At 43.8% G+C, this 12,572-nt stretch overlaps 1 long non-coding RNA gene across 2 annotated transcripts in view; it reads right to left on the bottom strand.

Annotated features, from left to right (window-relative positions):
* Positions 1–12,572, bottom strand: part of LOC140689704 (uncharacterized) — a 59,661-nt gene that overhangs the window by 32,039 nt on the left and 15,050 nt on the right. The gene's annotated exons all lie outside the window — the stretch shown is intronic.

Raw genomic sequence — 12,572 nt, 5'->3', positions numbered from 1 at the left:
ACAGCCTGGCCCGAGCAGGGGCCCAGTAAATGGTGGTGCTGTCTTGATGATGGTGATGATGACAATCCTACTGTCCCCCTCCTCCTGGACTGCCACCATCCCGGACACAAACCTGCCTCCCTTTCTAACTGGCAGTCATATTCCCTTAAAAGCAATGGCTGATATCTACTGAACACTGATACATGCCCGGCACTGTGTGTTAAATTCTCTCTTAATTCTTGGGTACAAACATATCCGTAGTTAATAGCCCCCATACAGGTAAGGAGGCAGGCTCAGAGAGGCTGGGTAATGAATTAGGGTCATCTAACTGCTGTCACAAATAACTCCAAAATTTCAGTGGCTTAACCCAGTGAAGGTCTACCTCTCCTCCATGGCACTGTGGCAGACGGCACGGGGGAAAGGACTCACTCTAGCAGTCATTCAGGGACCCAGGTTCCTCCCGTATTGCGACTCCACCATCTCCTGTGCCGAGTCCACCCCTGGATCCTCTAGCAGGTGATGAGGAGAGAGTGAGAAAAACCCATCCTTTTTAATCTTCTTTCTTATGCTATTTGATATTTTCCAGATTCCCCACAATAAAACATGATAACTTTTACCATCAGGGGAGAAAAATAGATTTTTAAATGACTCATCCTCTGCTGATCACTAAACCCACTGACGTCTGAGTGCCTGAGACACTGGCTGCCACCCCTACTGTCCTCTTTGGAGTACAGCCAGCTTCTGAACTAGGAGAGGATGAGCAGAGACCTGGGTCCCTTACAAGCCTCCACGGCCCCTGGGGCACACACAGAAGTAACACCAGGTAGGGCCTGGGATTATGGGTAAAATTGGCCCTGGAGATGGTGTGAGAAAACACTGCCAGCACAGCCAACATGCTGCCCCCCTCTGGACCTTTGCTCACGCTGTTACCCCAATTCTGTGCACCCTTCCCAGGCACTGAAGGTTAACCTGCGAAACTTAAACTTCAAGTGAAGAAAAACTATTAGCTTGCACCACATGAATTTGCCAGTATCCAATCATGTGAGACCTACAAAAGATGGCACTTTCATATGGTTCAGCCTAATAACAGAAAGGAGATTTGTTTTTTGGTTTTTTTTTTCATCTGAGTTTTTTTTTTACATTTTTTATTGATTCATAATCATTTTACAGTGTTGTGTCAAATTCCAGTGTTCAGCACAATTTTTCAGTCATTCATGGACATATACACACTCATTGTCACATTTTTTTCTCTGTGATTTATCGTAACCTTTTGTGTATATTTCCCTGTGCTATACAGTGTAATCTTGTTTATCTATTCTACAATTTTGAAACCCCAGTCTATCCCTTCCCACCCTCTACCCCGCCCCCCACCCCGGTAACCACAAGTCTGTATTCTCTGTCCATGAGTCTATTTCTGTCCTGTATTTATGCTTTGTTTTTGTTTGTTTGTTTGTTTTTGTTTTTTAGATTCCACATATGAGCGATCTCATATGGTATTTTTCTTTCTCTTTCTGGCTTACTTCACTTAGAATGACATTCTCTAGGAGCATCCATGTTGCTGCAAATGGCATTATGTTGTCGGTTTTTATGGCTGAGTAGTATTCCATTGTATAAATATACCACATCTTCTTTATCCAGTCACCTGTTGATGGACATTTAGGTTGTTTCCATGTTTTGGCTATTGTAAATAGTGCTGCTATGAACATTGGGGTGCAGGTGTCGTCCTGAAGTAGATTTCCTTCTGGGTACAAGCCCAGGAGTGGGATTCCTGGGTCATATGGTAAGTCTATTCCTAGTCTTTTGAGGGATCTCCACACTGTTTTCCATAGTGGCTGCACCAAACTGCATTCCCACCAGCAGTGTAGGAGGGTTCCCGAAAGGAGATTTGTTGAGCCTTTACTAAGCGTTGGGGACTATGCTCAACGTATATTGTCTCATTTAATCCTCCAAACCTCCTAAGGAAGGTATTTCTGTGCCCCTTTCATGGAGGAGGAAGCAACATGGAGATATTAGGGCACACTGGATGAGAACTTGAAAATCAATCATCTGGCCATAAAATCACAAACATGGAAATGACCAAAGAAGTCATGAGAGCAATCCTATCATCTCACAGATGAGATAACCACGGCCTGCCCGGGTCTGACCCTCACTGATGAGGGGGATGAAAGTGCATCAGGACATGTCTTCAGGGAGTTCTCAACAGACCCCTGGATGCTCTGCGTGTCTCTCCCTGGTCTCATTCCACCAAGCCTACATCTTTTCTCAAGTTGAGCTCACTTGGTTACGTCAAGTAAAGAGAAGTAATACTCATCTCTGCGTCTCAAAAACTGGAACCCTCTTAAATGCCCAGCAAGAGGAGATTAAATACCCTAACTGATGGTGCATCTTTGAAGGGAATATTACGCAACCATCAAAAATATTGCTGCAGTGGCATACTTAGGAACATGGAAAGATGCTCAAATTTTAAAAGATACTGGCAAAAGTGTTTCTATAGTACGATTCAATTTATGTAAAAACAACAACAACAATAACACAAACAGCCTAGAAAAGGGACTGGAAGAATGTATACCAAAATGTTCACTGATGACACTGCTAAGCATTGGGATTGTGATTTTTTTTTTATTTTCTTCTCCTTGCTTCCCTACAATGAACGTGGATTTTTTAAGGGGACTGAGAACGATTTGAAAATTTTTCCTAAAAAGCAGTATAATATTTGGTAAAGAAAATTTTCCCTCTTCCAGTTAATGGTCCCTTCATGCACCCACTGAGGCGCTAAAGCTGGGGCTTCTGTGAATCCTACTGTTCCATACCTCTTGGACACCCTCATGGAGACATCAGCTCCTCTGCAGTAAGACAGTCCTTCTGTGGTTCCAGAGGGAAAGTTATACTTTCAAGAAAATGATGGATCCTAATGCTTTACTACACAAAACCAGAGATGCAGTCAAGTGCTTGTTATCAGCACCATCTACATGTAGCCCCCTTAAAGAACGCTACCTTATGACTCTTGCGAGCACCTTTCTTTCCCCTACTGGATGTCACAAAGCTCCTTTCCTCTGCTGCCCACCAAGTCACTCTTAGCAGGTGATAGGCTGTGTCCCTCCATACAGAAAACCTGTCCTTTTGATGTGCACAGGAGCCCTGCTCCTTCACACCCTCCCCATCCCATCTTCCCTAGGATCTGGATTCTTGGTGTTGAGGACTTGGAGAAGGGATAAAGGACAGATGTCTCCTTACTCGACTAGATTTGGTCACAGCTCTTGTGTTGGTTGACATGGCTTCTCTGAGCAACCCTGAGCAGGCTTTGCTGATCTCTGCATGAATAGGCTTCCAAAGCTGATTCTGGCTCTCTTAGGGGAAGCTGTGGGAGCTCTCTGTTGTGAGGGGGAGGGTGGTGCACAATTCTAAGACATGGGGACCCTCGCCCTGGCTCATCTCTTCCTCGCACCCCTCAAACCCCACCCACTCCTGGCTCAAGAATCACAAGAAAAGGTAGGTAAAAGCAGCCCTTATCACACTCACCTACATGAAACAAGGACTTCCCACCCTCCTACTCCAAGGGCCCAGTGCTAGTTATCCACTGCTGCCAGGCAGGTTCCCCCAGAACTTAGCAGCTTGAAACAACAAACATTTATTCTCTCGGTTTCTGGGCATGGCTTAACCGCATCCTCGGACTCAAAGTCTCTCACAAGTCTGTATTCAAGGTGTCAGCCAGGGCGGCGGTCTCATCTGAAGGCTCAACTGGGGAAGATCTGCTTCCCAGCGCGCTCACTGGCTGTTAGCCAGAGGCACCTTCAGGACCTTGGGTCTCCATGGAGCAGATCACAGCACGGCAGCTGACTTCCTCACAGCGAATGAGCAAAAAGAGTGAGAGATGGGGAGTTTGAGCAAAATGAAAGCCATAGTCCCCTTTGTCACCTGTCTCAGAAGTGACATCTCATCCTTTCTGCCACACGCTGTTTATTGGAGTCACTGGTCCAGCCCACACTCAAAGGGTTAAACACAGACGCGAACACTAAGAGGCGGAGGAAGTCTTCTCGCAGGCTGTTTACCGGGGGCATGTTTCTCTGTCCACCTCCCCGAGGACATCCGGAACAGAATGCCATCAGATCCTTCAAGGCTTTCTCCTTTCACCTTCTGGGGCTGGGGGCATGTTTTATCCTCCTGGGCCCTACCACCCTTCTAAAATCTCCTGCCCATCCAGTCCTGAGTAGCCGAGAACCCCGCCTATTCCTGGTCGTTACACGAGGACGAGAGAACTGACACCAGCTCTGCAGGGACACACCCAGCCATCCTCCACAGGGGCCCCAGCGAAGCCCCACTCCCCTGCAGACCGCCCCACTGCCATGCCCCTTCCTTCTTCTTGCTGTCTCTCTCCAGGTCTCTGTTTTCCTGTTAAAGTGGGTACGGGGGCAGGAAACAAGATCTCAGGGATCTCAGCAGAGGTTACCAGGATTCCACAGAGTTAAAGGAAGAAGCAACCAAGAACCCAAATTTTGAACTGTGAGAATTAGGTTGGAGTCCCTGGAAATAAAGGGGACAAGCAGAACCTCAAGAGAAGACTAGCAGGGACATCCGGATCCTTATCCAGGAAAGTCAGAAAGGCTTGCTCCCATAAACCTCATCTTCCCTTACCCTCCAGGGGGACCTCAGGCCCCTTCCAGGTCAGTCTCCCGGTGCCCAATAAAATCCACTCCCCATCCTCCTGCCCAGAAAACAAGAGAGAAACAGCATAAATACTGTTTCAGTGGAAGACCGAGGGGGGCCTTTCACTACCAGCCATAGCACAGAAGCCTTGATGCTGTCAGCATGCCTCCACCAGGGCCCCACAAGACGCCCTAATTATCAACAATAAATACAATCTTGCAAATGAGTTCCCAAGCTTGGCGGTTTGACTCTGAGTGTATGAAGCCGGAGTGTATAAACGTTGTTTTCCATTGCATATTTTTTTAAGAAAATATATACATGCTCAATTCCACCAGGGGGTAACTAGTTACTTGGCGCTAGTGCCAGCATTTATGTTTTATATGAGGAAATACTGCTCAAATCCTAAAATCCAATGATATAAATGAGCATGTATATTACCATCACTTCTTGCATTTCATACGCTTACACTCTAGTACTATTGTTTTTAAATTTTTATTTTTGAAGCACCAGAATAACTATTTTAGCGTGTAAGAGCTACGCAGTGTCCCAAAAATGAAGAAAATGATATAAAAGTGGAGCTTCTGTAGCTGCAGTGGATGAGGCTAGCGTCCAGCCTGTTCAGCCTCCTCATGCCAGCCTTCAGATTTCCTGGCATCCGCTAGAGCCCTGGGCGCTCCCTGGGACACAACGTCATGTTCATAAATTAATCTGCATTTTCAGGATCCGACACTAGAGGGCCCACGGCTGAGCCTCAGCCGAGCTCTTGATTCATTACTCAATTTGTGCCCAGGATGATAAAAGATTCCTGTTGCATACTACATTTTTAAAGGATCGATTTTTCTGAACCTAAAGTTTAACTCTTTGGGAAATATATGTCTCTATTAAAGCACAAGTTGTTGTAGAATGCCCGGGAAAATTAAGTAACTGAGTAAAACTGTCCTTTAGAAGATCAGACTTCTGCAAACCTCAAACCAGAAAAGAGCTGGAAAAAAAAAATTCGAAGAGAAGGCAATACACTTGGGCTTCGATGAGGGACAAAGCATAAACAAGCTCAGAAAATAATGTTTAAAAAACATAATAAAATAATTACATTAAGTCTTTAAACATAATGAAACCATCTCATTAAGCCTAAATTAATTTAAAGGTCAACAATGCATAATTTACGTCGGCTCATAAAATGCATTATGCAGATGATGATTAAACCAGTATCTCCTTCTTCTAATCTCTATCCTATCAACTCCAAAAGCAGGAGAACTCTGGTATATTTTATGTGATACTAACAAATTTAAAGGGTACCATGTTTTCCCTGAGGAAATTTCTGATAAAAAATAATCCGAAGTTCACAGACACCTCCACACACTGACATTTTATCAAATGCTACAGTTTGCGTCCCAGGAAGTCAGCACTGCAAGGGAAGCCTCGATAGGAGGGCAGAGAAACAGCCCAAGGTACAATATGCCAGTTTCATGATATGGCAAATTCTTTTACAGCACATTTCAGTACTAAGGAGCTTTCCCTGTATGAGTCTCTATGGAGAAAGAGACTCTAATTCACACAGCATTCATCTGTTCTAAACCCTGGGAATACAGATGTGACCAAAAAAACAAAAGTCCCTGCCTTTATGGGAGACAGTTAATTAAAAGTCATTTGTAAGCACTATGGAGATAAAGTTAACGGGGAAGATGTTAAAAGGCTGTAAGTGTAGGCAGAGGTGTAGGGATTTGCAATTTGAAATAGGGTGGGGGACTCCTTGTCCAGGAAGAGAGAACAGAGAGGGAAAAGGCCCTGAGCAAGTGCAAGGAGTAGGAGGAGGGTCAGTTTGGCAAGAACAGATTGGTTAAAATGGAAAGTAATGGGATACCAAGTCAGAGAGAAAAGACAGGGTGGGGGATGCACTGGAGGGCAGTTCAGCGCTTGCTGGGACTGGGGTTTCATTCCGAGGGAGTGGGCTGCTAGCAGTTGGCTTGTAAGGGAAAAAATAGTATCATCAGACTTAATTGTAAGAGGATTTCTCTGGCTCCTAGGGTTAGAATAGGCCGTAGGGGGCTAGGGTGCAAGAAGACATATTACACAAGTGCAGGTCGGAAATAATAGTGGCTTGGTAATAGTATAGCAACTCAGCATAGTAACAGACCATGCCTCCTGATGGTCACAGTTATAAACTCTGGACTTTTATGAAGCACAGCTGTTTGAAGGCACTGTAGAATGACCAGAAGCAGACAGAAAAAGAAGAGGATTTGACATTTGGAAAAAAAGGGAGTCACACCAGGTGAGGTCCCCATGTATCTGGCCCTTGCTCACTCCCTAGTCTGTCTGGCAAGGCAGATAGAGACACACAGAGCCTGGAGGTTTCTTTTGGTCTGTGGAGTCAGAAGAGAAGTTCATGGCTGCAAAAGCAACTGGTTACTGAATGGAGGAACTCAGAATTCTACAAAATGGAGGAAGCCGCAGAGGAGGTAAACTCAATTTCCATAGAAACCCCTCGCAAATCTTTGGCTGACCCCAGAACTGCACATGTGTAGGGCAGGACGACAAAGAGCCCAAGGGAAAACTGGCTGGAAATACAGAAGGGCTGAGCTGAGATTTTAGTAGGTGTCCACTACAGGGAAGACAGGTTTCGTAGATCAAGTCCTCCCAAGTTAGAGGGGCTTTCCATCAAGGCCACACTTAGGAATAAAGATCACCTTCACTTTAGGAGTAACTGTAAAACCAAAACAGACCTGCCTGAAACGCGTAAAATCAAACCTCCACAAGATTAAGGTGATGGAAAGTAATTTAGCCACCTTCTAAAACAAAACTCAACATTCTTCAAAGGTAGAAGACAGATTCGAGATTCTCTACAGTGCATCTCCCACACGGTCCAGGATCAATGAAATCATTAGGTAGGTGAAGACAAAAGAAAATGAGACATAATAATAAGATAAATAATAAAAATAAGAGAAAAATAGGTCAATAGAAACTAATTCCAAAATAACTCAGAAGTTGGAGTTAGTAGGCAAGAACTTTAAAATAGATACGATAAGTATGTTCAAAGACTTAAAGGACAATATGGTCATGATAAATGAACAAATTAAACTATCAGCAAAGAACTGGAAAATCTAAAAAACAACCAAATGGAAATTCCAGAACTGAAACATACAGTATCTGAAACTGAAGAACCAAAATCACACAGAAACCACTGAATAGCTTAAAAGCAGATTGGACATAACAGAAGGAATAGTCATGACCTTGGAAATTAGTCAATGGAAATCACATGAATCAAAGGTTGATGGTAGTCACCAAGTTCCAGAATAATCAGTCATAGGGGGTTCATGGAGACTCAGTCAAGAATTAATCGCCATTACCACTCCTAAGCCTAAAGACGAAAGAGGAGGGTGAGGTGTCAGAACCAGAGAGAGCTGTAGAAGGCCTGACCTCCTGCCCTTGATCTTTTCCTCGTGCCTCCCATTGGCCCAACCAAGCAGAACCTCAGGGGCATGGGAGCCAGTTTATTCAATCTGTAAAAACCTCATGGCCCAAAGCAGGGTGGAGAATGTGCAGAATGGATCTAGAGGGGCAAACGAGAAAAATCTAGAACACACACCTAAATATATCCCAGTAAATGATATAAAAGACAAGGGGGGGGGAATAAACCACTTCAGCATAAATCCTAGGTCACTAGCAAAGGAATAAAATTCACACTTGCCCAAAGTTCGTGCAGCAGTTAAGTCCCAGAAGACAATGAAGTCATATCTACTCAATTTTGCACAGAAATGTTGTAAGCAAAGTTTTTCAATCTAGTAAAAAGGTTTTTCATGTGTAAAGGCAACAGAAAGTTATTCTCAGATGTCTGAGGATTAGAAAACATACCCTGCACATTGCTTTAGAAAAAATTATTTGAAGACATACTAAAGCCAACTGAGAAAAAAATCAAAATTAAGAACTCAAAAACAGGGAATTTGTGGTATAAAAGACTTTGTGTAATGATTCAACTTATGCAAGGGAGGGCATGCACATTAGAATTAGCTATTCTTTTTTTTTTTAATACTTAAACAACACTAAGAGAGATTATGCTATGCCTCCCACCCATAACCTGCTCCTATGGGGAGACATACTTGGACTCTCCAGAGACACAGTTTGAAGAAAGGGTCCTTGTTAGCTAGGCACTGGACTAATGGATCTTCCCTGCCTCTGCTGGGCACCAGACTCACCAATCCCATTAGATTATGTCCATTCTGATGGGATCTGGAGCTTGCCTCATTTTCACATGAAGACATTACAATAGAGAAATTCTCCTAAAATTGGCCAGGGTTTCACAGCTGGAGATCAAGCCGGATCTGCTCTACCACAGAGCCCATGATCCTAATGTCTACTGCGCCCTACCTGCTCTGACGGATCACACGCAGCACACCAGTGCGTGTGAGGGAGGGTTCCCAGTCCTAACTATACAGTAAACCAGAAGCAGCAAAGACTGGGAATCAGGGATGTTCCCTCCAGGTCTGTGACTAACTCACTGTGTGACCTTGAAACTTCTCTCTGAGCTGCAGTTTCCTTGTCTATAAAATTCAGGGAAAGTCAGATTTAGCACTAAGGACTCATTCTCGGCCAGTCGTTACAGTGGCCCCTGTCCTGGATTAACACAGCTGTTACATTTGGATTCCTGACAAACTGCTTTACTTCTCCAGGGTAAAACTGACAAAATTTCTTACCAGAACCAAAACTCTATAACCCCTGGAGTCCCATTTATTATCTTAGAGAACAAATTTCTCTCATGGAATTTTGGTTCTCAAAGGCTATTTAATTTCTCTCTCATTACAGATGTAAACACAAAACAGGAAAGAGAATAAACTGGAGACCACCGGCTAATGAGTGATTTCAGCAAGGGTCTGGAAGACCTAAAGTAGACAAAAAGTTGTCAAAAAGTAAAATGGGAGAAGCCATCATCTTTAGCATTTCCAGAGGTGTCTTCAAAGAAGAGAAAGAAGAGCCAGACAGTAAAACCAGAGAGGCGGACCTTGGAGACACCAGTTTTTTCCACCCCGACACCTTCTCATTGCAGACAAGTGGCTGTAAACTCACCCCCAGGCAAAATACCAGGGAGCGCTGCTCTAAGGAGATGGAACAAAACGCCAGGAAAGAATAAGGCACTTGGTTGTGCATGTCGGCCCAGTGATGAGCCCCATTCACGTACAGAAGCTCTCATTCTGCTGCCTGGTCTGTCATTCTTCACGTGTTGAGATGATCAGATGCCTCTCACCTTTTCTCCTCCTAACATACAGTACTGCACGGATTGACATTCGTGTACAGACCCACACTTGCACCCTTGGGATAAAACCCTCTTGGTTGTGGTGCATAATCCTTTTCATATGTTGCTAGGTTCAGGCTGCTAGTATTGTGTTGAGGATTTTTGCATCTATTTCTTTTCATTAGGTTTATTTATTTATTTAATTGGAGGTGCTGGGGATTGAACCAGGACCTTGCACATGCTAGGCAGGCAGGCACCCTGCCACTGGGCTGTACCTTCTCCCTGAATCTATGTTCTTAAGGAATATTGGTCTATAGTTTTGTCTTCTGATATCTTTGTCCGGTTTTAGAATCATGAAAAGAATGAGAATGTTTTTCCCTCTTCTGTTTTTTGGAAGAGTCTCTCAATGATTGGTGTTTATTCTTCCTTAAACACCTGGTAGAGTTCACCAGTGAAGCTGTCTAGACCTAGGCTTCTCTTTGTGGGAAGTTTCCTGATTATTAAGTCAATCCCTTCACTTGTTACAGATCTACTCAGATTTTCTCTTTCTTCTTTTTTTTTTAACTTTTTTTATTGAGTTACTGTCATTTTATAATGTGTCAAATTCCAGTGTAGAGCACAATTTTTCAGTTATACATGAACATACATACATTCATTGTCACATTCTCTTTCGCTGTGAGCCACCACAAGATCCTATATATATTTCCCTGTGCTACACAGTACAATCTTGTTTATCTGTTCTACATTTCGAAATCCCAGTCCCTTCCCACCCTCCTTCTCTTTCTTCTAGAGTCAATTTTAGTAGTGTGTGTCTTTCTAGGAATTTGCCCATTTCATCTAAGTTATCTAACTTGTTGGCATGCAATTGCTCATAGGTCTCCCTTATAGATTCACTTTTTATTTCTGTAAGATCAGTGGTAATGTGTCCTCTTTCATTCCTGATTCTAGTAATCTGAGCCCTATCTCTTTTTTCCTTGATCAGCGTAGCTATAGGCTTATACATTTTATAATTATATTAATGAGATCAGAAACCAAAATTTTCATTATAAGGGAAAACAGATTCAAGGATAAAGTCTAAGAAGTTATGCAAAAGCCTTGGAATGACAAATCTGAGTAAGTATCAGTAGAGATGTGTTATTTATTTTTCATTTTGCCACTGAAAAGCTCTGGAAACAATGAAAGAGTCTGAACAGTAATACAGAGCCCTGTACCAATCAGACTGTGGCCTCCACCAAGCTCTGCCCCAGAGGTGACCAGAGACCATGCAACAAAACCTGGCTTCAGGTCTGAGGAAGGAAATGTCTAGGATTGCTGTGCAGAACACAGGGAAGCTATCTAAGAACAATGGGGTCATTTTGAAGAGACATGAAAAACAATTTAAAAGGATCCTCACTGGCTATCGGCGGGACAGCGTGAATATCAAAGCACCAGGCATCGAGGTCTTTACGTGAATGGACTCAATTCGTCCTCATGTCAACCCTGCGAGCTATCTCCTGACTACAGACGGGGAAACTGAGACACAGGAAGAGGTTATAAGTCACTTGGCCCCTTTCTCATTGTTGGGAAATGGTGGACCTGAGCTCAAACCCAGGCCCCCAACCCCAGAATGTGCACACTTGACTTCCATTTTTATCTGCCTGTCAATAGTTATTATTTTGCCATCAGAAAAAGAAAATTTTTTTTTAAACTCTTATCATCTACTCCAAGTTTCCTACAGTTGAAATTAAGAAACCGGCACTGATATTTTAACATTTGAACTTGGCTTTTCAGGTGAAACGTCTCAGCCTAATGGTAGGGGCAGAGCGTTGTTCAGATCAGGGCTTGCATATCCCTTGGCCTGGTAGGCAGAGCCGGGTTCCAACTCCCAGGTGCTGTCTGGAGGTTGCCCAGTTCTGTGCTGGAGGCTTATAAATAGAAACATCAAGTGCCAGATACTCAAGCCACGGCAGCTTTTATTAATATGGAAATCCCATTTGCAAAGGGCTTTTTCTACCCAATTGAATTGGCCCAGCAGAGTAATCCTATTGAAAACAAAAAACTATCTCCAGAGGCCCAGGAGGAGTTGCATGTTATTTGCATAGATTTGCATATCAATTCATAGCTGGTGAAATTCCTCATTAAGGGGTGGAATTCTCCAGGCTTACTGAAACCCAAGGAGGCAAATATGTTGAACTAATCAATTTAATAGATTAGAACTAGCCTCTCTTCCCCTGCTACCCACCGTGCCCCTCCAAAAAAAAAAAAATCATAGTAAGTCTTCACCCCAAACCCAGGTTTTCCCTAGAAATTCTAATGGGGTATTGAGAGCTAGATTAACCTGGGTGTCCAGTGGTTGAGGATTCTGAAGGAAGGAGGCAAGAAACACCCTGCAAGCCAGGAGCCAGCCCAGATCCCAAGTCAGCATCCCTCTCCGAGATGGAGATCCTGCAAAGGAAGCCCAGACTGAGGGCAGGAGCCACTGGCTTCTCCACACCATCCCTCCTCTCTGCTGCTTCCTCTCGGTTGTCTTACCTGATTCCCCTCTGCCCATACCCACAATTCCTTTCTTTCCATCCTTCCTCTCCCTCATTCTTCCCCTCATCTTCAGTGCCCCCCTCTGTAAAACGGGGATAACCATAGCATCACCTCCAGGATTAAGGAGGGGAGGCTGAGCTCTATACTTCTTTTTTTCCCCTGCTGTTGACTGCCAACTTCCTGAAAAGCACTGCAATAGCCTGTGTATTAT

The sequence above is a fragment of the Vicugna pacos genome, chromosome 27, assembly GCF_048564905.1.
Source record: "Vicugna pacos chromosome 27, VicPac4, whole genome shotgun sequence".
In the NCBI taxonomy this organism is placed as follows: Eukaryota; Metazoa; Chordata; class Mammalia; order Artiodactyla; family Camelidae; genus Vicugna; species Vicugna pacos.
This window is presented reverse-complemented; position numbering and strand designations above follow the sequence as displayed.